The 24,960-nt window shown below is 34.3% G+C and overlaps 1 non-coding gene across 1 annotated transcript; it reads right to left on the reverse strand.

The window, feature by feature from the left end:
* Positions 1–24,269: 24,269 nt before the first annotated feature.
* LOC138841514 (U1 spliceosomal RNA) lies at positions 24,270–24,429 on the reverse strand. The gene has a single exon (XR_011376447.1). It is a non-coding gene; the product is annotated as a U1 spliceosomal RNA (small nuclear RNA).
* Between the last annotated feature and the right edge of the window lie 531 nt (positions 24,430–24,960).

A 24,960-nucleotide genomic window follows, 5' to 3' on the forward strand; every position in this document is an offset into this window, starting at 1 on the left:
TGTTATAAGCCAGTTTTGATCTCATGAACTGAGGTGCTCATTCATGAATAGGAATTGGTAGTCATCCATATGTCAAACGGCTTTGCTCTATGAAGGAGCCATCATGCGTATTCGTGTTCCTAGTTGACCTGCTGGCAATATGGAAATGACGGCACAGGAGAAGTTAGCAAAATTGGATAAATATGTTTTATTTTGGCTTCCTTTCTGTTGTTTTTCCTGTTTAATACCTCATAAATCTGTTTAGCAATAACACAGATTTTTCTAGATCAGCACAAGAATTTCATTTTGTATAAAGAAAAGATGGAAGTGTTTCCTCTTATTATTGCTAAAGTCTTGTAGCATACTGTAAAACAGAGGCTTTTGGAGAACCAAGGCTTGATATATGAAAATATTATCCATAAACACTGTAGTAGAAAGAGAGGAATCAACACTTTACCAATACTAGAGCTAGGACAAATGTATTCTTTAGGGAATACATAGACTTGCATTTTAAATAAGTGCATTCATGTTGGAATGGCAGGATTCAAAATAACAATTTCAAAGAAAAGTAACCGAATGGTTTGCTTTGACTAGTTTAATTTTTTAAAATAACCCTGTAACTTAACTGTTCCTAAATGTCTGCTTCCCCTTATATTTAATTTTCCTACTAAGTGCTATAAGTATAAAAGTGTGTGTGTGTGTGTGTGTGTGTGTGTGTGTGTGTGTGTGTGTGTATGGTGTGTGTCTGTGTGTGTATGGCACATATAGATATGAAGTATATATTAAAACATATTTATATATAGGAAGAAAATACATTATATATAGGTATATATTATTGCATATTATATAGCATATATAATATATTTTATTATTTGTGGGTTTTTATATATGTATGTGTTAAAATATTGTTAGTTATTTTATCCTAACTTATATTTTTATTTTGCAGGTACTATTTATTTAGTGATCATTATAAAAATGTTTTTACAGGAGTTGTGATGGTCTTAAATTTAAATATTTAATGGATAATTAAATAATTTAAAATTGTGTATATAGGATTTAATATTACATAACATTTTATATAAAAATTCTCTTTAAGGTCAAGGTCACATCTATACCATCTGATGTTTTTCTCTTAAGCATTCATTATTTTTGTAATTTAAAAAAGCTATATATAAGAAAAATGAAGCAAAGAGCTTTTAATCTTAGAAATAAACTTTTCATTGAATGCTTGACCTAATCAAAACAGATCTGTATAAGATACACTCAGCACTAATTATTAATTAAGTGGTTGGAAAGTATTATTTAACAGCAGGAGGCTCCAAATACAAATTTATGTCAATTTAAGGAAAATTTCTACATTAGTATACAAATCAAATTTTTACAAACTGAGTTTGCCCTTGATTTAGGATATTATTTCAATCTTATTTTATACTAGCTTTATAGAATAAAATGAGCAATAGATATTAATATTTGAACGGTGTTTTTCTTTGAGTTTTTCCTCCTTTGTCTTGGTATCTTTTCTTAGTGAGCTATAGCAGCATCCATCATCATGAATTTGAGAACTTTGTTTAATTCCTTAAAGGGAAGCACTGCACAGATGCTCTAAAAGCTCTCATGGTGTTACCTGTCTGATTAGTCTGTAATATATGACAAATACCTTCCTTATATTGTATGTCATCCATTGGACATTATAGCCTAGCCTAAGCTACATGGGACACTTACATGAACCATCTACTGAGCATCATCACCATATACAAATCCTAGTTTATACTGATGGGTGCAATATCTCATAGCATATTTTGGATGCTGATATTAAAAAAAAAGAAATGGCAATAGAGTGCACTGAAGAATGTCAGTCATCCTCTTACAATTCTGTAGCTGACTGTCTCAGGGCTCCTGTCCAGCATTTCAGGGAAAGATCATTCTGCACCCTAAAGCCCTGGAAAAGCAGTCCATTTCAAAACTACAACTACTGTTTCTGCTGAGTGCCTACTGCTTTGTACAGTTATAAAAATCTAAGCTTAGTCAAACCATTGCAACCTTGGTGAATGGAACCTTGGGGTTTGAAGCTGGCAGAAGGTGCTAGGTCCCCTGGTACCCCAAACCTCAACTCCATGGTCTGGTCTCCATTACTGCCTTGCTCCTGGTCACAGCTGTTTGCAGCACATGATCATAATTATTTTCTTAATTCTTACCTTAATTTATAGCAAAAATCTCTCTCACCTCTAAATATATAGCATCTTTTAAATTCCCCAACACTTCTTTGTCTCAGTCCAGGTATATTTATTTTCAAGTATGAAGCTATGATAATGTCACTCTTCAATTGATAACCTTTAACTTAGCAGCACTCAGTATAAACTCCTTGCATCATCCACTACCCCTTTCCTCACTAATTTCTTCAAACTGTTAGCAATATGAAACTATTGTAAGTAGACTAGACTATATATGCTCAAATAGTTCATGTGTTCAAATATGCGCATATTATTTTTTGAGGGGGGGGTCCGGTCATGGGACCTGAACTCTGGGTCTGGGCGCTGTCCCTCAGCTCTTCAGCTCAAGACTATCACTCTACCACTTGAGCCACAGCGCCACTTCCGGCTTTTTTCTTTTTGCTTATGGGGTGCTGAGGAATCAAACCCAGGGCCTCATGCATGCAAGGCAAGCGCTCTACCACTGAGCCACCTTCCCAGCCCTGTGCATATTATTGTACAAAATAGGGTGTCATTTGTATCATTTGTCTGTTTGTATTTGCTCATTAATTTATTAAGACATGTGCTTGTTATCATAATTTTTGATCATTTATGCATAGAAGGTCTTTTTCATCCTCCTTTCTGAGCTAACAGCTCACTTTCCCACACTTTTAGTGTAGAATTGAATTATTTCTTTATCATACTAAAATGTAAGCACTTTAAGAGTAATAAAACTTGTTTTATTATAAATATTCACATAATACAGTCATACATATGATATGTACACATATGCACATATATAAACACAGAGACACATAAATACACTCATATTCATATATGTTTTATATATTTTTTAAGGATGGAAGCCTCAAGGGTTTAACAATTAGTACACATTTAGTGGATCCATGTTGCACATAGAAATAACCAAAATGTTACAGCACAAAAGGAAACTGCTGTCTTTGAAAATTCTACAAGCCATTATTTTCTTTTTTTTCTAAAACACCTAAAATTTCTAATTTTTCACTTTTCAGAAATCGTAGTATAAATTGTACAAAGCCCACTAGCATACAATGATGACTCATCACAAATTACAAGGCAAACTATTTTAATGTATCAGTGATCACAATGGACACCAATAACTTACAACCTAGTCAATATTTTAGTAAAATGGCAAGTCTACAAATCCCCTTGCTGAGATGTCATCAAATACAGTAAGAAGAAATTAAATCCTCCTGAATGTCCATAAACTCATTGAAGAAAACCTGTCTGGGTATTGACAAGGACATATTACTGTATTTTATTTTATGTTCCCATCTGAGCAAATTAATATAATCAACATAACTTTGGACTCAATTAACTATTATTTAGCCTCACACAATGCTTATCCACAAAAAATGGAAGAGCTGAGAATTCAGATGAAAGGGATTTAAGCCAGTAGAAAAGCAATCTTATAATGTTGGAAGATGTCAGGACAAGCTGACAAACCAACATCTGCCTGACAGTCATATGGGGCAAGGATTTGAAGAAGAATGAGAAAGAAAAGAAAAAAAGAACATAAGAATAAAAAGATAAAGAACAGTAAATTTTTGGTATCACACCCTTATAGGAAAACAAAGAGGACCCACTAAGCAAAAATCTATCTTCAAGACTTCCAATTCTATCTAATCCAAAGCCAATCACTGTAGTTAGGAAGAGAGCTCAAGCTGGTTGCACTCAATTGCTATTTTCCCTTGATGTGTCTATACCACACACTCTCATTTTCTGCCATCTTTATTGCCTAATAAGTTCACTTATTACTTTTAATTATACTTGTTTTGAATGTAATCTTCTCTTTCAAATACAAGGAGTGAGAATATTTAACTGCTCTATAATTTCTGGTAACATATTTGGTGTATTGGCCAGGCAGTTAGGAATTGAGTGTGTATTTTGGGGGTTTGGACTAAGCAAATAGTAACCAAAACACTTAAATTCAAGTATCATCATTGTTTTTATGTTTCAGTTTAAATAGATCGTTAGATTTTGGGATAAGAATTAGAGAGGGTAGAAAGAAAAAAAAAACATTTCTGTCCTTATCGTCCTTATTTTGGGGTTCATTTCTCTTCACATCATCTTATCTGGTCACATGCACATAGCATTTGACCTTTTCCATGTGATTTTTTTTGTTTCTTTGTATATTCCTCCCGCACAGTATAACTCCTGTTTGATATAACCCTTGCTTTCACTGTATTTGATGTCGGTGCCCTGCATCTTGTATATACATTTCTCCAATTTGAGGAGGGGAGGGAAAAAACAAAATTCTTAAATAGGGATACAGGTTGACCCATTGTAACAATGATATGCACAAGACACTATTTTGAAAAACTAACTTTACAATTTAGGGGGGTCAGGGGGCATAGTTGTGGAGGTGGGAGGGAAGGAATGGTAAAGGAAAAACAAAGGAGGATGCAGCAATGCTTGACAGGAAATATACTCATTACCTTGCTCGTGTAAATGTAACCCCTCTGTACAGTATTTTTTACAATGAAAACATATTAAAAAAGAATTATAGAAGCTAAACAGTCTGATTATTGATTAGATTGAGAATCTACATTAGGAAAAAATAATGAAAAATTAACACCCTAAATCAAATATTTTCTCTGTAATCTTCTTTTAACAAAAAGTGCAATGAAATAGTAATTCCTCTTAATAGTTTAAGAATTTTTCTATGTGGAAAAGAAATGAATAAGGCTTGCTTTATACATTTTTAAAATTATGATAAGTTTACTTATAATATTTTGTAATATTATAAACCTCAAATTAAACTACAGGATTAAGGTGAAAGCAAATAATTCTGCAATCTGCATGGTCATTACTGCTCACTTATTGCATATTGTATATTGTATTTTGGTTGTAAAGATGTGAACAGAACAAATTAAACAATTGCCAGTTGATATACTATATAGTAAGGGACATAAAAGGAGTCTATGAGGAAAGATTACAGTTTTTATCTACTTGGGAAATTATTTTAAGTGCATATTTATGGTTACTATTATTATTGCTTGAAAATAAAGACTCTTAAAGAAATACGACAATAAGATTAGGTGCTGGATTTTCAGTAAATTTCCTAGCACTGCATCTAGACTTTATCACTTACTTTGTTATTTCAAGCAATTTACTTAACATCTCTGAACATTAATACCTGCAAGTGTATAAAAGAAATTATTGTGCTCATTCACATGAGATGACATGTGTGTAATACTTAGTTTATTGGTCAGCACTCAATAAACATGAAATCATATCTGTCTATTCAGCTTTCATTAATGTAAGTCAATATTCATGGCAAGTTTTTATTTAATACTCAAGATGAATTTGACTTTGTGCAAATAGTTATCTACATCTAAAATAAACTTTAGTATAGTAGCTCATTCACTCACTCAAGATTACCAGTAATTTTAATCTCTGACCACAACCAAAATGAATTTTCTCTATAAAAATAAAATACAATATATTTTCTTGGTATGTTGCATAGAAAAAATATTTAGCTTATTGTCTCTTTTTTCCACTTTTTTTATTTAAATTTTGTTGTAAAAGTGATATACAGAGGGATTACAGTTACATAAGTCAAGTAATGAGTACATTTCATTACGAACCATGTCACTCCCCTCTCTCATTCTTTCTCAGTTTTTTTCCCCTGTTGATCCCACTCTTCCCCAAGCTGTACAGTTCATTTCCAACAGAAATTAATTGGTCCCCCTTAATTGGTTCATCTTTGTCCAATGATTTCTATATTTCCTCTTCCCCTCTTCAATAAGATAACCTTATATACAGAACAAAGTGTACAGAAATTAAAAAATAGCAACAAAATGGAATAAGCCAAAGAAAAATTGAATAAAAGAATCACAAGTAGTACAATGAAAACATCTTGTTTCCATTTTCTGGAGTTCATTTCAATATGCATCATTTTATATGATCATAGGCATATAGCTATTGAACTCTTGCGATCCTCTCCTAGGAACATGTTCCTTTGCTCTCATTGTGTGAATGTTTATAGTGCTGGTTAATTAATCATGTCCAAGTGTAATTATTTGTCTCTTACTATCCATTGAGTTTACTTGTAGATTTATAGTCATATTCTAATTATTACAAATGACAGAAAGCATACAGCCTATTGAGAATGGCCAATGGATACATTCAACATTTCTGGCCATAAAAAAGTACAAATCAAAACAACTTTGAGATTCCCCCTCACCCCAGTTAGAAATGGTCATTATCAAGAAAACTAACAATAACAGATGCTGGTAGGGATGTGAACAAAAGGCAAGGCTACTACACTGTTAGTGGGAAAGTATACTTCTGGACAGCAGTACAGAGATTCCTGAAAAGACTAAACATAGAGCTTTCCTATGACCCAGCAATTCCAGCCCTAAGCTTTTGTTCAACTAACCACAAACCAGGTCATACTAAAGCCAACAGTACAACCATGTTCATTGCAGAATTTTTTACCGTAGTTAAAATATGGAATCAATCAGGATGCTCCTGGATAAATGAATCAAGAAAATGTGGTATATAGACTAAATGGAATTCTATGCTTTCATCAGAAAGAATGACATTACCCCATTCATAAGGAAATAGAAAAAGTTGGAAAAAATATACTTAGTGAAATTATTGGCTCTTAAGATGGAAAATACTTTCAAGACAAAGTCTGTCTATCATGGTCAATTGCCAAGTTATTTTGATATAAATTTATTTTCACACACACATTCATACACAACACTGAAACTTAACTTTCCTAGGGGGGGAAACATAAAAATCATAATGTAATTTGTACTTAGCTTTCTAGAATGAATTTTGGCTTACTGAGATTAATTAGGAAGCACAGTTATTAAAATAATTACAAGATTCATGAAGCCCTTCTCTGCCAAAGGGAAAGTTCAAACACCAATGCTACATATTCTCTAATTAAATAACTACTTTTATTTTTAGTACATGCATTTTCTAACCTGACAAAATATGATATTATTTTTTGAATTCAGATATTTTGGGATTAATAACAAAAGGTGAGGTGATTTGGGGATAATATGCATGCAAACTGCTAACTTAAATTACACAAGAATCATAGCCAAGGGCTTACAAAAAGGTAATCACGTTGCTGAGAAAAGTGTCTTATCTACAACTGCTTTTCAAGGTTGCCTGCGGCCTATGGATTTGTTAGCTTCAGAATGTTTTTCACAAAGGAATTATTTTTGAAGTAGTAACAGAAATGTGTGAAAAATCTCAGTATGATGCATGAGCAATCTTCTCTTTGCAGATGCTAATTCCCTGCTTGCTGCAACTCTAAAGCTGTTGCCAATGTATTTGTGACTGTTCCTTTCTAATGGACAACACTGGAGCAGGTTAGGAAGAAATCCTGTAAAGGTGCATATGTGATAAAGCTTAGTAGTTCAAAAGTCTCTCCAAGTGCATGTGTAAATGTTTTTGATATTTAGCTCCCTTTAAATGAAAGATGAAATGCATCAATTGAAGCTAAGTGTGTACTCTGATCTTGGCAGTGAGATAATTCCTCATCAGATCTGAAGTCTCTGATGCACTCTCAACAAATTCCAAAGGATGCTATCAAACTCTTTCCAAAAGGAACCGAATGTCTCAGAAAAACAAAAACAACAACAAAAAATTCTCTTTCACAGAACAGTTTTTTGTTTAAATCAATCATGATAATACAAGAAAAACAGCAAAAAGAAACACCTTTCAAGGTCACATGGAATAACTGAAATTCTAAGCTCTTGCAAATGAGTAAAAGATTGTGATAAAATGTAAAGGCTAGGAAAAATAAGAAATAGAATGATCTCCAATGAATGTATATTTTTCCTTTGGAGAAAAATTTAATATAACACAAAATCTTGAATAATTCATAAAAACAGAAAAAAGTTTTCCACATCAATGGAATAGCTCAGCTGATCACAGATGTTTTTAACAAACATTCCACATGTAAAATTTCAGAAAGCAAGGGTTGGGAAGGTGGCTCAGTGGTAGAGCGCTTGCCTTGCATGCATGAGGCCCTGGGTTTGATTCGTCAGCACCACATAAGCAAAAAGAAAAAAGCCGAAAGTGACGCTGTGGCTCAAGTGGTAGAGCGCTAGCCTTGAGCTGAAGAGCTGAGGGACAGCGCCCAGGCCCAGAGTTCAGGCCCAAGACCGGACCCAAAAAAAAAAAAAAATTTCAGAAAGCAGTCTGCTAGGTGTGCTATTGCGTTCTAACAGTTCTACTGTCAGCTTAGACACATTGTACATATAATGAAAGCCATTATTGAGTACATATAAAGTTTAAATATAGGAGGTAATAGGAAAAATAGATTTTAGCATGTGCAAGATTTTGTAAACCTTAAATTTTGTAAACCTTTCAGGATAATCCCTAAAATCTATTAAAGTACAGTCTTTTTGTTTCTAATTTGACACAAAAAGAAATTTCACATGGTAGTAGTGTTTGCTTGATGTAGCATTTAATTCCATGCTACTTTTTGCCAAAATCATTATCTAAACTTTTCGTAAGCAGAAAAGTTATAACATTAGATAAGTCAAGAGAAGAATTTCCTTCCAAAAAGGGAAATACCCACATCATTGGTAACTGAAACAATTACAGGAAAATCAGAAAGGACTTGTTTGGAAGAGCACATGGGTAAAGAATTAAGTAATCCTCAAAAGCATACTGCTATTTTGTATCCATTGAACCCAATTTTATCTTCCTATAAAATAAGTTAACTTGCTGGGCGCTGGTGGCTCATGCCTGTATTCCTAGCAACTCTGGAGGCTCAGATCTGAGGATCGCGGTTCTAAGCCAGCCTGGGCTGCAAAGTCCATGAGACTCTTATCTCCAATAAACCGTGGTGCCATGGCTCAGATGGTAAAATAATGGCCTTGAATTGAAGAGCTGAGGGCCAGTGCCCAGGCCCAGAGTTCAAGCCCCATTACCGTCCAAGTAAAATAAAATAAAAGTCAATTTCTAAAAATGCAAAAAGTAATGAGCAAATGAAAAAGCATTTCTGCTAGTGTTATCTATTCTTATATAACTTTCACTTCGGTCAAATGAAAGCAATTTTTTTGCAGATAATAATGTTGAAAATTTCAATAAAAATTTACAAAAAGCTAGGAAATACTTGGGGATCCATGACAAACACAAGTATAGCATGCCCAAATACCGGGGAATAATTCATATAGCTAACAGAGAAATTATTTCTCTGATTGTTTAAGTGTGTTTACAAGTAGATATGATCATCTGCATGGCATACACACACAAACTACCCAAGAATGGTGTAAAAATTTGCCTTACCAATTAAGCTGCATCCTGTTGTACTGGTCTGGTGATGGTGCACAGGCTCCTTGATTGGCTTGGCATGAACAAGTTCTTAGAAGACCAATTGCATGTGACTGGAGATAAATACTGTAAGGTCTGTTACTGGATGGCTAGCAGACTCCACCCTCCTTGCAGCAAAGTCTCCACCCACTACCTGCGTTACCTAGGCAACTGGCACACCTGGAAGAGGTCACATTTGCATCCACTGAGGTCACATCTGAATTTGATGTGGCCACACCTTTCCCCGCCCATACCCTAGATAAGGCCTAGCCCAGGCCCAGATGCTCTCTTGCTGCTCTGTTCTTACCTCTCTCTCTGTTCTTTTCTTGCTCTCTCTGCTCTTTTCTAGCTCTTTCTTCTCTCTTTCCTCTCTTCCCAGCTCTCTCTCATTCCCAGGCCTTTCCCAGCTACGTGGAGTGCCAACCTTGCCTGGTCCAAGCAGGTCTACTGAATAAACCTACCCCTTACCTGAATACCACGTGCCTGCTGCTGCTGTTCTTACTCGGCTACCTCTTTTTAAAAACCTAACAAATACAATGTGGAAATCATGGATGTTAAACCAGATGCCTTCACTGGCCATTTCGATGCATGCTTAGCCAGAACTACAACTGGCAATAAAGTGTTAGGGTCCTGAGGAACTGAAATGGGAGGTTTGTCTATTCTTCATAAAACGGACAAAGCAAGGATTACCATGCAGTACATAGGAAGCACATAGTAGGTAACAAGATGAAGATTCTTATAAGAAGAACTTCTACCCATACATAAAGAGCAACATAATTGAAGACATGATGGAGAAGTATAAAGAGAAATCATACCACTTGCGAGGGAATCCAATCTGTGAGAAGAAGCCCAAGAAAGAGGTCAGATAAGAGAGGTAGAATCATACCCAGATGCCCATAGCCTAGAAGATTGCGAAGCTCAAGAGAAGGTCAGCTTGGTCGGAGCTCAGAAGCAGACTGCGAAGACCTAAATAGTACAATATCCTAAGACGAATTTTTTCAGAAAGATAATAAATTTATTGACATAACACACACATACACACACAAAATACAGAGAGATTATCTTTTTGTGTTTTGTTGTTAGCCCTCCTCTTCTGTGTATCACTTGATCATCACACCTGAACTTAACTTCATTCCCAGTTAGGTATCACTTAGGTGTACATTTGGTAGGTGGTAGGTAATATAACTGAACATAGATCAGATAAGAACCATAGTGACATCAACTCATACAACAAATATCCTATAAAAAGGCAATAGGTCTCATATTGGGCACATAGATAGTAAGCTGTCTTTTATAACAAGGAAATATCTTATGGAAACACATTGTAAACATCCACAACCCAAAGACAAGTGACTCTTTAAAATAGTGACACATTCTTCAGACACTAAGAAAAGGAAGAAGAAAAGAAGAAAAGAAAGAAAGAAGAATGTGAAGGATGTAAGTAGAGAGGGAAGGAAGAGGGATAGAGAGAAAACCATAAAGTGATTATATATAACCACATTAATGAAATATGAGGATGAAAATGTGCAATCACTTATAAAGGGTAGGACTTCTCTACAAAGGGCCCATCTGGACTAATGCAGAGAAACAAATACTAAAACACACAAATGGATGTATATTCAATTTACGGACATTGATTTTACTCTTAGCTAGATGAGAACTTTGCACTGGGTTTTGAGCAAAGGAGCAATGAATTTGACACAAAGATTTGAGTAATCACTGCAGTTTCCAGCAGAGTAGAGAGAGGCGAAGGTGGAGTGCAGCAATGGTGAGGCTGCATCACAGTGATTTGTGTGTGCAAGATGTTGGCTCAGGCCAGAATGAGGACAGGTGAGAAGATCAGACATTTTTAAAGGCAGACCCAGACTCATTTCCAAATGTGAGATACAAAGGGAAAAAATCACTTTTTACCTCACATACTATTTATGCCTTAAGATGTAGAAAAATAAAAAATGTTTTCAGTGAGTTGGAAAGGATGGTGGGTGGAGTAGGTGTGAGAGTTTCACCTCAGGCATGTATAATATGAAATAATTATTAGATACTTCACTAGAACAGTTGAATATACAGTTGAAGTTCTAAGTCTTGAGTTTTAGGAGACATAACTGTACTAGGGATTGTGTTTTTTACTCATGAATCCCTAAGATATTAGCATAAATATACTTATCACTGTAATGAAGAGGTAGAAGAGGATTGTGAATGAGATTTTTGTCCTAAATCAACATTATCACACTGGAGGTGAAAGAAAGAGACAAAAAAGGCCAGGAAAGCAAAGCTGAAAAGTAGTCCTTAGAGAGTATATCAAGGAGGAAAATACTTTTTTTTGTCAGTTGTGGGGCTTGAACTCTGGGCTTGGGTGCTGTCCCTGTGCTCTTCAGCTCAAGGCCAGCGCTCTACCACTTGAGCCACAGTGCCACTTCCAAGGAGGAAAATTCTTAAGTATATGGTTCTGAAAGCTAATGCAAAATGAAAGGTAATGTAAAATGTGTGATGAGTCAGAGAGGTTTAGAAAAGGTAGAACTAATGACAACAAAAATGACATTCTTTGCTAGAGTGAGGATAAATACATGATCAGCATTGTTTAAGGACAGACCATGGAATTTCAAAGCTGTCTGAATAATTAATATTTCTAGGTATTTTCTGCCTAGGAAAACTAAAGTACAGAATGCTTTTTGGTAAGAAAAATAGGATAAAGGCAAGAAAAGGTCTTATGTTTTTAAATGTGAGATATTTCAGTATATTTATGCTGACTTATAGTGTATTTTATTCAACATATCACAGAGATTTAATGTTAATGAAAATACCTTTATGTTTTTGCCATAATCATACTTTTAAAATTGTAAAATTTCAATCAGTATTTTATAATACAGAAATATAGAAAATTTTACCCCATTCATAATTACAGACTCTAATTATAGACATTTAAGGGCTACTGGCACCCCATTTAGTATTCTAGTATTTATCAATGATTAGATAAGAGAGATGATACAATAAATATATATGACTGTATTTGGAGGTAGAAGTCTGAAATTTCCTCAAATAATGTTTAGTGGTAGGAGACAAAAGTTCACTGGGTGCAGGTTAGGAAAATGAAGTGTGGTGTTCAGAGAAAAATGGGATGGGTAATAACTAGCTGAAAGTGCTAAGATATGAAATCACCATTAACATGAATACAATTTCCTCTTAAAGTCCATGTTTTACATTTATTGATAAGCCAGTGCACTTGTGTTGGTTTCTTCTTGTTGTTTTTAAATTTAATTTTATTGTCAAGGTGATGTACAGAGGGGTTACAGTTACATACATAAGGTAGTGAGTTCATTTCTTGTCAAACATTGTTACCCCCTCCCTCATTTTTCTTTCACTTCCCCCAATACCCCTCCCCCAAGTTGGAAATTTCATTTCCAACATGTTGTCTTCTCTTCCCTCTGGATAAGCTTTATGGTTGCAGATAAGGAGCAGCTGGATATCTGGATTTGACAGGGCATGATTTTGCTGTTTGAGTTAAAGAAAGCAAGAGAGGGCAGGAGAATTGATAGTGTGTCTTTGACCATAAACTAAAACTGGAAGAAGGAAAGGGCATTTGAAGATAACAGAGAAATTAACAAATATCAAGCTTGATGATTTTATTGAGGTTATTGATTGTTGAGGCTTGTGTTAGGTAAGTAATTACAAACATAGCAAGACAACTGATATAATCATAGTTTTCCAAAGGACAGTCTTTAAAAATTGAAGCATTACTTTTAATCTTTACTCCTAGTCCTTTTTGGAGGAATTGAGATAAATTTCACAATATCATTCAGATATGCAGTGCCTCCATGCTCAACTGCATGAACTCTAGTGTGAAGTTTAGTGTGAAGTCTCAAGGAGTCTAGTGTGAATCTTTCTAATCTCATTTTATTCATTTATAATATAACTAATTTCATTGTATGTATTCCAATATTGCAGTTGATTCAGAAACCTTACATGGTAAAAGTAAAGCAGACTATTTTAATCTTTCCATAAGGTGAATTGATAAAACAAAACAAACAAAAGAAAGATGAATAAAAAGAAAATGAAAAGACTGAGATATTCTTTCCCTTACAGCCACATAAGTGTTTAGCTTTATCAAAAAGAATACCAATATCATGAATGAAATACAGGCTTTATTTCCAAGAAAGATATGGAACACATTGTTAGAAGAAGAAAAGACGTAAGCAAAATCCTTGCCGAACTGATTCTCCTGCTTATGCAAGGAGTTAAAAAAAAAACAAAAACAAAAGCCTTGTAGCTTTATGAAATATTAGGCAGAAGGATGAAGTTAAATAAGCCCAGCTGTACCAATATCATCACATATTTCCATAAAAACTGCAAGCATATACACCTATAAAAAGGTATTTTGAACTCTACACACATAGCGACTACAAAATATCAGAATTTTAAGATAATATTTTAGCAGGATTTAAAAGATTATATAACCCCTGTCCAATAGCATGATACAAATATTATAATTCTGTAGAACAATGTTACTTTTATATCATTTAAATGAAAATAAAACCATAATAAACTGTTAAATCATAAACTTCATCTGTGGGATAATTCACTGATAATACTTGCATGAAATAGGTACAGGAATTTCTCTATGTCGTTGGTAATTTTTGTTTTTGTCGGTCATAAGGCTTTAACTCTGGCCTTGGGTGCCATCCCTCAGCAGTTCAGCTCAAGGTGAGCACTCTACCACTTGAGCCACAGCACCACTTCTGGCTTTCTGGAGTTAAATTGGAGATAAGCTAGCTTCAGTTTTCTGCATGTGGGTAGCCACTTCTGCAAAGCACCATTTGTTGAAAAGTTTGTTTTTCTTCTGCCCTGTACTTTTGGCTCTCTTATCAAATATGAAGTGGTTATAGGTCTATGTATTTCGTTCTGGGTCTTTTCAATTTCATTGGTCCTCAGGCATATTCTTGTCCCAGTACAAGACACATAGGCTGCATGTTTTCCCTCATTTATGGTAACTAGAATGTGCCTATAAATCTACAAGTAAACATACTAGATAATAAAAGACAAAAGAAATTACACTTGGTCATGATAAAGTATACAGCACTCTAAATATTCATTCAGTGAAACCAAAGGAGGATATTCTTATGCTATGTGCATTTGATGTTTATCAAAATAATCTGGAAGAATGGAAATGAGTCATTTTTTGGTGTTATTTTTCTGTTTTTGTTTGATTTCTCCTTTGTCGCTGTTTTTGTTTTCTGTTACTTCTGTCTTGCATGTAAGTTTATTCTGTTTGGGGGAGGGTAAGAGTAAGCACACAAAGTGTGTACAAATGCAGCAGTGATATTCACTAGACACTATGTTGAACCATAAAACTTATGGGGAAGTGGAGGGAAAAACTGGGAGAAAACATGGGAAGAGTTGACACTATTCTAAAAGAAATGTGCTCATTTTCTGACTTAAGAAACTGTAACTCTTCTGTACATAAACTTTTACAATAACAATAAAATATATATTTAAAAAAGAAACTTCAGAGACTCAGAAAAAAAAGTATAAAAAGGACCATTTAATGATAAAGACAAGAAGAGAAGCTGGGGAAAGGGAGAGTGGTGGGTGCCTAGAATCAAGGTACAACACATGAACATGTGAAAATGTCATAATGAATCCTATCAGTAAAATTATAGAGAAAAATAATAAAGTTAGAGGCATTGGGGATAGAAAAGTCGAGTTGAGAATATAATCAACATACATTGTATGTAGGTAATTATGTAGGAAAATATTGAAATGAAATCAATTATGTTCTATAATTAAAATATGCTAATATGATGAGATGAAAAACTATTACAAAATAAATAATGATACATTATATTCTAAAGCATATAGTGCAATACAACTCTTTAATTTTTTTCCATGAAAGACAATGTGGAGCACTCTAGCTGACAGGTTGCATTCAAATTTCATTATTACCAAAAAAGAAGAAGAAAGAAGGAGGAGGAGGAGGAGGAGGAGGAGGAGGAGGAGGAGGAGGAGGAGGAGGAGGAGGAGGAGGAGGAGGAGGAGGAGGAGGAAGAGGAGGAGGAGAAAAAAAGATAAAAGCCAAAAAAAACCCAAGTGTCAGTCTTACAAAGGTTTTGTTCCTCAATTTCTCAACTCATTTCTCCTCAAGTATATAATGATAGCAAAATAAATATTAGGTAATTTATAGTATTCATTGCAAATTTATAAAATAGATTTCATTCCTGATCATGTGAAGATTGAGTATACCTGTGTATGCATGTCTGTGAATGCATTTTTCCTTATGTGCATGAATAATAGAAATGATTTTCTCAAAAATTAGCAAATTATTTTCTCAAAATGAAGTTGGATGTATTATTTAGTCTTTATGCTTAAATAAGCCATTTACTAAGTAAGGGTTTATAAGGTAAAGGGCATTTTGCCCAAAATCAGGTATACAGGAGAGACAAGAAACAAAACAAAATAGGGTTTGGGAAGACTTGTAATGAGCCTTGTTAGACATCAAAGAAATGTCAAAAGATGACAGAAATGTAACTGGAGTTAATGGGTAGAATAAAGTTGCTGTACTTTTACTATAGTTGCTATAATTTACTCTTCAAACCAGGTTCAAATATACACATCTATATTTCCAACTACTCTCTGGGTGGATGGCAGATGATATAGAATTTAAGGCAAGCCTTTGTGCTACATAGTGAGATCCTGTCTCTGTTTCAAAAAGAAGTGTTAGAAGTATAGCATAGTACTTATGTGGCATTCCTTAGGCCTAGGGTTGGATACCAATAGGAAATAGGTTGGAATAATAGGGAATAAAAGTGAGAATATAAGGTTATCTATTTTAAATATATATATATATATCATAGTTTTATATTGTATTTCATAACTGGCAAACCTTAAATATTTACAGGCAAGACTGCAATATGCTATGGATTGACAACTATGAGCTTAAGCAACTTTAGTTTCAGTCCCAAGTAGTTCCAAAGTTAGGATAAAAGAATGGTTTTAAAAGGAGAAAAAGATAATGTATGAAACATGAAAAGAAGGCAAAAGTAAAAGACAAAATGCTTCCATAGAAGGAGGAAATAGTACTAAAGGCAAGAAACAAATGCTACCTTGAAATCTAACAAAGTACTGGAAAATGGACTGTACATTTTCCTGTGGCTTGACATCATGGAAATCAAGAATTTGGAGTGAATAACGGTAGCTAATGGCAGGAGGGAGGAAGTGGAGGAAATGGACTGAACCACTGTCTTTATATAAAACTAACTGGAAAGGCTTGTACCTATGAAACCACTAGATTACTCTGAGCATATTTACAACCAAAAAATGTAACTGGTAGGTATTCTGTTCACTTAGCTCATCAAGTACAAACCTAATATAAACAATATACTGTTTCAGAAATAAAATTCTGCACACTTTTATTTATGGAGTTTCCTATTTTCTGAATATTATAATTGAGTATGCCTTAATTTTGGATCCTTATATAATTTCTATTATGTACTCTTTCATGGAAAAACATAATTACATGAAATTACTTAATGCAATTAAATTCCTTATCTAGGTGAGGTGAATAATATTCAAATCTTGTAATTTTCAGTCAATTTGTAGAGCAATATGTGGAAATATAGGTGTATCTATGTTTATTCTCATCATTTTATTATTCAAAGGAGTCAGAAAAGTTATTAAAGAAAGAAAAATGCCCAATCTAAGGTATTAATCAATTATAGTAAAGAGAAATGACTACATGTGGTTATTAGAGAACAGATATTCTCAATTAATTGGACTACAAGGAAATGTTTGTTAAAATCTTGTTTAATTTTTGCTTCTGATTTCAAACACTCAATTATAATTTTAACCACTGAATAACACCTGGAAATCCTATTATAGTGTATATTACTAATAAACTATTTCTGCATAAACAAGCTTTCATTCTGTGGTGATAATTGCTATTTGTTTTCAGTATTTTTCTGTCTTTATATGAACAATTATGTAACACCTTCCTCAAGCAGGTAAATATTCATGATTTTCTAAGCTAGAGGATTATACAAGTGTCTTTAAGGTGGAAGTAGTTTATATCAGTGATCATGTAGCAGGAAAAAATCATACTCACTATGCTTCATTTTACTTACTATAATATTTTCAAATGAAAAAGGAGTCAAATCAAAGCTCTTTTAGTTTTCAATCCCTTATACATAGACTGTAAAAATGTTGAAAATCTCATCGTGGAGCTAAACACAGTCCAAAATATACCTTCCAAACTGTCAAAGGAATATACATGATGAATTAATTCATAATAACTGTACAATCGCAGAACTTCAAGACAAGCTAAAGACAATGCACAGTTCAATTTGTAAACATTTCTATGTGTAAAATACCAGTAATTGGCTAGAAATTTTGGTTAAACATTTAAGGTAATCAGAATTATTTATGTATACTCTATACAGAATTATTTATGTATACTCTATATTATGCATACTCTATACAGATCTTTTGTTTCAGATGCTAGGTAATGAAATTGAAAATCAAATCTAATACACATACAGTGTTAAAATAAAGTATTCTTCACCAGACTCATGTAGATGATTAGAATATTCCCAAGCGGCTGTAAATGTAGCTTTTAAAACACCACTTAAAGTCAATTACTTTAGTAAAAGTCAAGTTACAGAACGTAATTCCCTTTTTACTGGGAGACATTTAAAGAAGCTAGATGGAGTCTCGGTGTGACCATTTTCTTACTTCGTATCCATAATTTTTAATATTATCCGTAGGTCTCTCAGTCAAGTAGGTAATCTGCAAATTTACACCCTACCACAGAACCGAACGACCAAAGGTCGGTCTGATCAAAAAAGCCAGCGCATCCAAAACATGTTTGGAATTATGCAATTCAATTGCGGTCAGGAGCAATTCTGCAAATGTCAAGAAACAAGAGATTTATATTGGCAGGAGGGAAATATAAATTACACGCAACTTAAAGTAGAATGGCATGCACAGACACCTGGAAATATCACAGAGCATGTGCTCGTCATTTTCTCAGACCCAAGCTTCTTTGATCCTTGGACCAGAAACTTCACGATGTATAGAGGAAAAACTCTATCCAGCTTTGCTCAGCTCTCCTGTCTATATTAACAGATGAAAACTGTGAAAGAATGGCAGCTTCTGACATAAGTTTTTGTACAAACATAACTGTATTGGGATTTTGTAAGACCATAACAAGATATATTTTATGAAATTTTTCCTTTCTTCTCACGTTATCCTTACCTCCACCTACTTAATGAAAACTTGTTATTGATCTCTATCATCATACTTTATTGTGTTATTTATTCCAGGTATACATTTTATGACCAAAATGCTATTATGGTATAAAACCCATTTCATTATTATGTATTTGTTTTTTTTTATCTTTAAGTAGTTGAACAAAGGAATTGTCCTGTAACAAAGCAGTTTATGAATGTAATGTGCCTTGATCACTCATCACTTTCAATAATTCATTTTAATTCAACATTGTTTTTCATTTCTCTCTGTGTTGTTTCTAAGTATTTGGTAATGTTAAATGACACAAGCCTAACATATAATTACAGAATTCCTGAAAGATGAGATGTAGGAGCTGCCTTACTACCTCTAAGATATTTTTAGTTTCTGATAGTCTATTTTATTATTCCTAGTGGTATTAGATGGACAATAAGTCCATATTTCACTTATTTATTGAACCCCCTCCCTTTCTGATTTTGCTTATTTGGTCTTCAAACTCATTTTTCCTCTTCTTTCATAATGTTTAGAAAGTTCCCAGGTGCTAGATGATACCTAAAACTAATTCTGTGCCATTTTCACATTTTATTTATAATTGTTATATAACTATTGTATGTAAAAGTAAAGTACAATGTGATTTTTTTCACTCATAGATGCATTGTATTTAGAAGCTATTCACCTCTCAGCATCTTTATTTGTCCATTTCCTTCATGATCCTGAACAGTTCCATAACTAGAATCATATTCTAGTCATGAGATACTCTTTTTCAGGGCTAGACATCAAACCTACAGCAAAGGTATTAGTGAATTAACACTGAATTATTCTCCCAACACCAGTGTGTTTTTATTTGTGCTAGTATTAGGTCTTGAACTAAGGGTCTTGAGATCTCTCTGAGCTTATTACTCTCATGACTTAGTCTACTGCTTATTCTATACAGCTCAATTTTGCTAGTAAATTAGAAGCTAGAGTCTTGAAGATTGTCTGACTGGACTGATCTCACACACAGTATTTCCCAGATCTCAGACTCCTGAATAGCTAGGCTTATATTCCCGGGCTACCAGGTGGCTCCAGTGTGTATTTTAATGCATCAAGATGATGTACATATTGTGTTAAGTTTTATACGTGTTTCATATACAAAGTTTTTTCAGTCAGTCAATTGATAGACAAAATAGTTTTTTTTTTCTTTTCTACAGGAATATATAGTGTCAACTTTTGGACGTATAGATTTTGTTTCCATTGGATAAATACACCCTAGTGACCAGATAATATGAGAGTTCTTTTTCTAATTCTTTGGAAATGATCTCCAGGTAGTTTTTCAAAATGATAAGTAAAATAAGCAAGGCCAGATCATTCCACATAATGTCACTCACATGGAGACAAATATGTTGTCTTAAACAATGATATAAAAACAGTAGTTACCAGAGACATAAAGAGTAGTAGAAGAGCAATGAGGAAAAATCCACAATGATTAATTTGTTAGGAGAAAAGTTATGGGGAGACTCACACAGTAGGTTTGCCTGGTGGCTAAAAATGACAATTACAGATTATTTATTTCAATGATAATTTTTCAATGGTTTCATAAATATAAAGAAATACTAAATATTTTGCTACATAAATATGTTTATTCTTCTTTGTTTTCATTTTATGGTTTTACATTTTATTAGCAACGATTTTGTTGTATAAAAGGGTTTGATTTACCCATGACTATACATGCATACAATGTAATCTGCTCAGATTTGATTCATTATATTCCTTCATCTCACACATCGAGTTTATTTTCTTCTTTTGTATGATATATATACTATATATTTATATTATATATAAATGTATATATATACATTTTAACTATATATATACTATATATATATAGTGACATATATATAGTATATATATAGTTAAAATGTTGTACAGAGGAGTTACGGTTACATGAGTAGGGTAATGAGTACATTTCCTAGAGAGCATTGTTACCTCCTCCTTTGTTTTCCCCCTACCATCACTTCCTTCCCCACCTCCCCAACTCCTCCCCCCCCACACACATTGTAAAGTTCATTTAAAACACAGTGTCCTGTACATCTCATCATCACAATGGATCAGCCTGAATCCCCATTTAAGCAGTCCACAATATCCCTTCCTCTCCCCAAATCACAATATATATATATATATATATATACATATATATATATATATGTATATATATATATATATATATATATATATATATATATATATATATATATATATATATATATATACAAGGTGCAGAACTCTGACATCAAATCCAGTAAAACAGGGGTTATACCTTGGGGGAAGATACAAAAGAAACAAAAGAATCACGTAGTGCATGACAAGTATGTTGAAAACACTAGCAAGAAATTTAAAAAAACAGCACTTATGTCCCTGTTTTGGGGTACATTTTGCTTAAGATTATCTCATGTGATTATATGCACATAGCCTTTGACCTTCTCTGCTTGTCCTAACAGGTACTAGTCATTGTAAACAAGGGAAACCATGGGACCTATGTTTCTTTGGGCCTGGCTTACTTCACTTAATATAATTTTTTTCCAAGTTTTTCCATTTCCTAACAAATAGGGCAATGTCATTCTTTCTGACAGAGGCAGATCCATTCATCTACTGAGGGGCATCAGGGTTGGTTCCATATCTCAGCTATGGTAAATAATGCTGCAATAAAGATAGTTGTGCTGGTAGCTTTAGTGTGGTCTTCTTTGTGATCATTTGGGTAAATGCCCCAAACTGGGATTGCTGGGTCATAAGAGAACTGTATGTGGAGTCTTTTGAGGAACCTCTATACTGCTTTCCAGAGTGGCTGAACAAGTTTATGCTCCCACCAGCAATTCAGTAAGGTTCCCTCTGTCCACATCCCCTCCAGCATCTGTTGTTACTAGATTTCTTGATTATAGTCATTCTAATTGGGGTCAGATGGAATCTCAACTTTGTCTTGTTTTGCATTTCTTTTATGGCTAGAGGAGGTTGAGTATTTCTTCATGTGTCTATTGGCCATCCTTCTTTCCTCTTCAGAGAAGTCTCTCTTTAAATCTATAGCCCATTTATTTATCGGGTAGTTGTTTCCTTGAGGATTTGTTGTTGGGGTATTTTGTTTTTGAGTTATAAGCATATTTTAGATATGAGACCCTTGTCCATTGTATGGCTAGTGAAGATCTACTTCCAACCCGTGGGCTTTCTATTGATCTTGCTAACTATGTCCTTTGCCTTGCAGAAACTCTGGAGTTTCATGCAATCCCATTTGTCCAGCCTTTCTTTGCTTTGTTGTGCTTCTGGGTCTCTATTAAGAAAATTTCAGCCTGTGCCAAGGAGCCATAGCATTTCTCCTATTCCTTCCTGTAAAGTTTTCAGGAAATTTGCTTTCATTTCAAGGTCTTTGATCCATTTGGAGTTGATTCTGGTACAGGGTGATATATACAGATCCAGCTTTAGTTTTCTACAAGTGTTTAACCAATTTTGTCAGCACCATTTACTGAAAAGACTATCTTTCTTCCATTCTATTTTTTTGGCTCTCTTGTCAAAGATTAGGTTGCTAGAGGTCTGTGGGCTCATTTCTGGGTCTTGTCTTATTCCAGTGGTACTCAGTCTGTTCTTGTGCCACTACCAAGGTGTTTTGATTATTATGGCTTTGTAGTAGATTTAGAAATTTGGAATTGGTATTTCTCCAGCGGTGTTCTTTCTATTAAGGATTGTTTTTGCTATTTGGGGTCTTTTATTGTTCCATATGAATTATTGGATTGCTTCTTCTATTTCGTTGATGAATGAGGTTTGTACACAGCCTTTGGCAGTATTGCCATTTTCACGATGTTAATCCTCCCAATCCAGGAGCATGAGAAGTTTTTCCACTTGCTTAGTTCTGCTTTAATTTCCTTTTTCACGTTTTAAAAGTTATTGTCATACAGGTCCTTCACCTCTTTTGTTAAATTAGTTTCTAAGTATTTTATTGGGGGGGGCTATTACAAAAGGGGTTGCTTTCCTAATTTCAGTGTGCTTCTCGTTATTGGCAATAGGAAAGCCATTAATTTCTGAGGGTTGATTTTATATCCTGCTACTTTACCAAAATTTCTGATAAGCTCAAGTAACTTGGGAGTGGAGTCCATGGGGTTCTTTAAATATAAGATCATGTAATCTGCAAAGAGGGAGAGTTTTACTTCATCTTTCCCTATTTAGATCCCTTTTATGTCTGCATCTTGTATTATTGCCAGGCATATATGCCAGGCATATATAGCTAGGAATTCTTATCTTAGGTTGAAGAGGAGTGGAGAGAGTGGACATCCTTGTCTCATTCCTGAATTTAGAGGAAATGGCTTTAATTTTCACCATTAAGTAGAATGCTGGCTGTAAATTTATCATATGTAGCCTTTATTATTTTGAAGAATGTTCCATGGATTCCTAGTTTATCCAGAGCTTTCATCATGAAGGGATGTTGGATCTTGTCAAATGCTTTTTCTGCATCTATTGAGATAATCATGTGGTTCTTATCCTTGCTCTTGTTGATGTGATGAATTATATTTTTTTGTGGGACAGGGGCTTTGAACTCTGGCCTGGGCGCTGTCCCTGTGCTCCACAGCTCAAAGCAAGAGCTCAACCATTGAGCCACTGCTCCACTTCCTATTTTCTGGTGTTTACTTGGAGATAAGAGTCTCATGGAGTTTCCTGCCCAGGTTGGCTTTGCACCATGATCCTCAGTTCTCAGGCTCTTGAGTAGCTAAGATTACAGGCGTGAGCCACCCAGGGCCTGCCTATCCTGTTTTTTAAACCAGTCTCAACCAGCTTTGTTGTTTCATCTTTGCACATGTACATAAACCATTTTGTTTTATCAAATTCACACTCCTTCACCTTTTCCATCTGTTCTACACTTTCTCATTAGTATTCAAAGCTTCCAACAGGACCTGCTTTATTTTCTTGTCATTATTTTCTTTTTGGGTATGGTAATTAGAGTGACCCGCGCACTTACTCACACCTTCCTTCTGTCCATGAACACCTATCATTCACAGCTTCACAGTGTTCTGGCTTTAATAACCCATGTAATGTATTTTACTATTGTTAAATCTCCCTTTTCTTTTCTTTTCTCCATCTAATCCACTCAAACAATCTCATATGTGCATGTGTGTGGATGTGATATATATACCATATGTTTGCATATTTACATATATGCATATGTATGTACAAATTTATACACATACACGTACATGTTTATGTTTGCCATGTATATGTTGATCTTTTGGGTGTAAAATCCACATATGCAAGAGAATCTGTGACTATGGAAATTCATTTACTTTGCTTAACGTGATGATTTTCAGAACCATTCATTTTCATGTCACTTTGAAACCACATAGAAAAAAAATCCATTATTTTGAGTGAAGTTATACTTCCATTTTACTATTATATTTGTCTAATATGAAAATCAATACAATTTGTATATATGAAGCATTATAGATAATTTTTAAATTTCTTGATAAAAAAGAATCTACAAAAGGAAGAACTTAGTGTCAAATACACCCATGTAACTTTCTTTTTTTTTTTTTAGAGTGCGCACGCAGTCCCCCACTCTCAAAAATTATGCAGCCCAGTTTCCTCCATGTGAGGAAATCGCAGAGGTCAGCGAGCCCCAAGTGCAATGAACACGCCTGACCCTGGGAAAGCCACCTACTTGATCGCGGCATTTCCCCTGCCAGGTAAGTACAGTAACTTGTTTTTTTTATGTTGTGCTTTTCTATGTTCCTTAAACTATTAAAATTAGGATACATTTCCACCAAGTAGTCCTTATATCTAAATCTAAGTACATTTCAATTCAACCTTTTTTGTTGTTGTTGAAAGGTGGTCATATAAGTAAACAGTTTGCAAAGAATATATAATTAGGTAGTAACTGCATACTAGTAGTTTAAATTAAGTTACCCATTCTTTTTTTTTTTTTTTTTGGTCATGGGGCCTGAACTCTGGGCCTGGCTACTGTCCTTCAGCTATTCAGCTCAAGACTAGTGCTCTACTACCCCTTGAGCCACAGCCTACTTCTGGTTTTCTGGTGGTTGATTGGAGATAAGAGTCTGCCTGGGCTGGCTTTGAACCTCAATCCTCAGATCTGAGCCTCCTGAATATCTAGGATTACAATCCTGAGTCACCAACACCTGGTATGTCACTCACTCTTTTTATCAAAATAATTTGTTATAACTACAAAGTTTTAGAGAACATTGCAAAATCTGAGACCACATTAATC

The sequence above is a fragment of the Dipodomys merriami genome, unplaced genomic scaffold (assembly GCF_024711535.1).
Source record: "Dipodomys merriami isolate MVZ:Mamm:240054 unplaced genomic scaffold, mDipMer1.0.p SCAF_32, whole genome shotgun sequence".
Lineage (NCBI taxonomy): Eukaryota > Metazoa > Chordata > Mammalia > Rodentia > Heteromyidae > Dipodomys > Dipodomys merriami.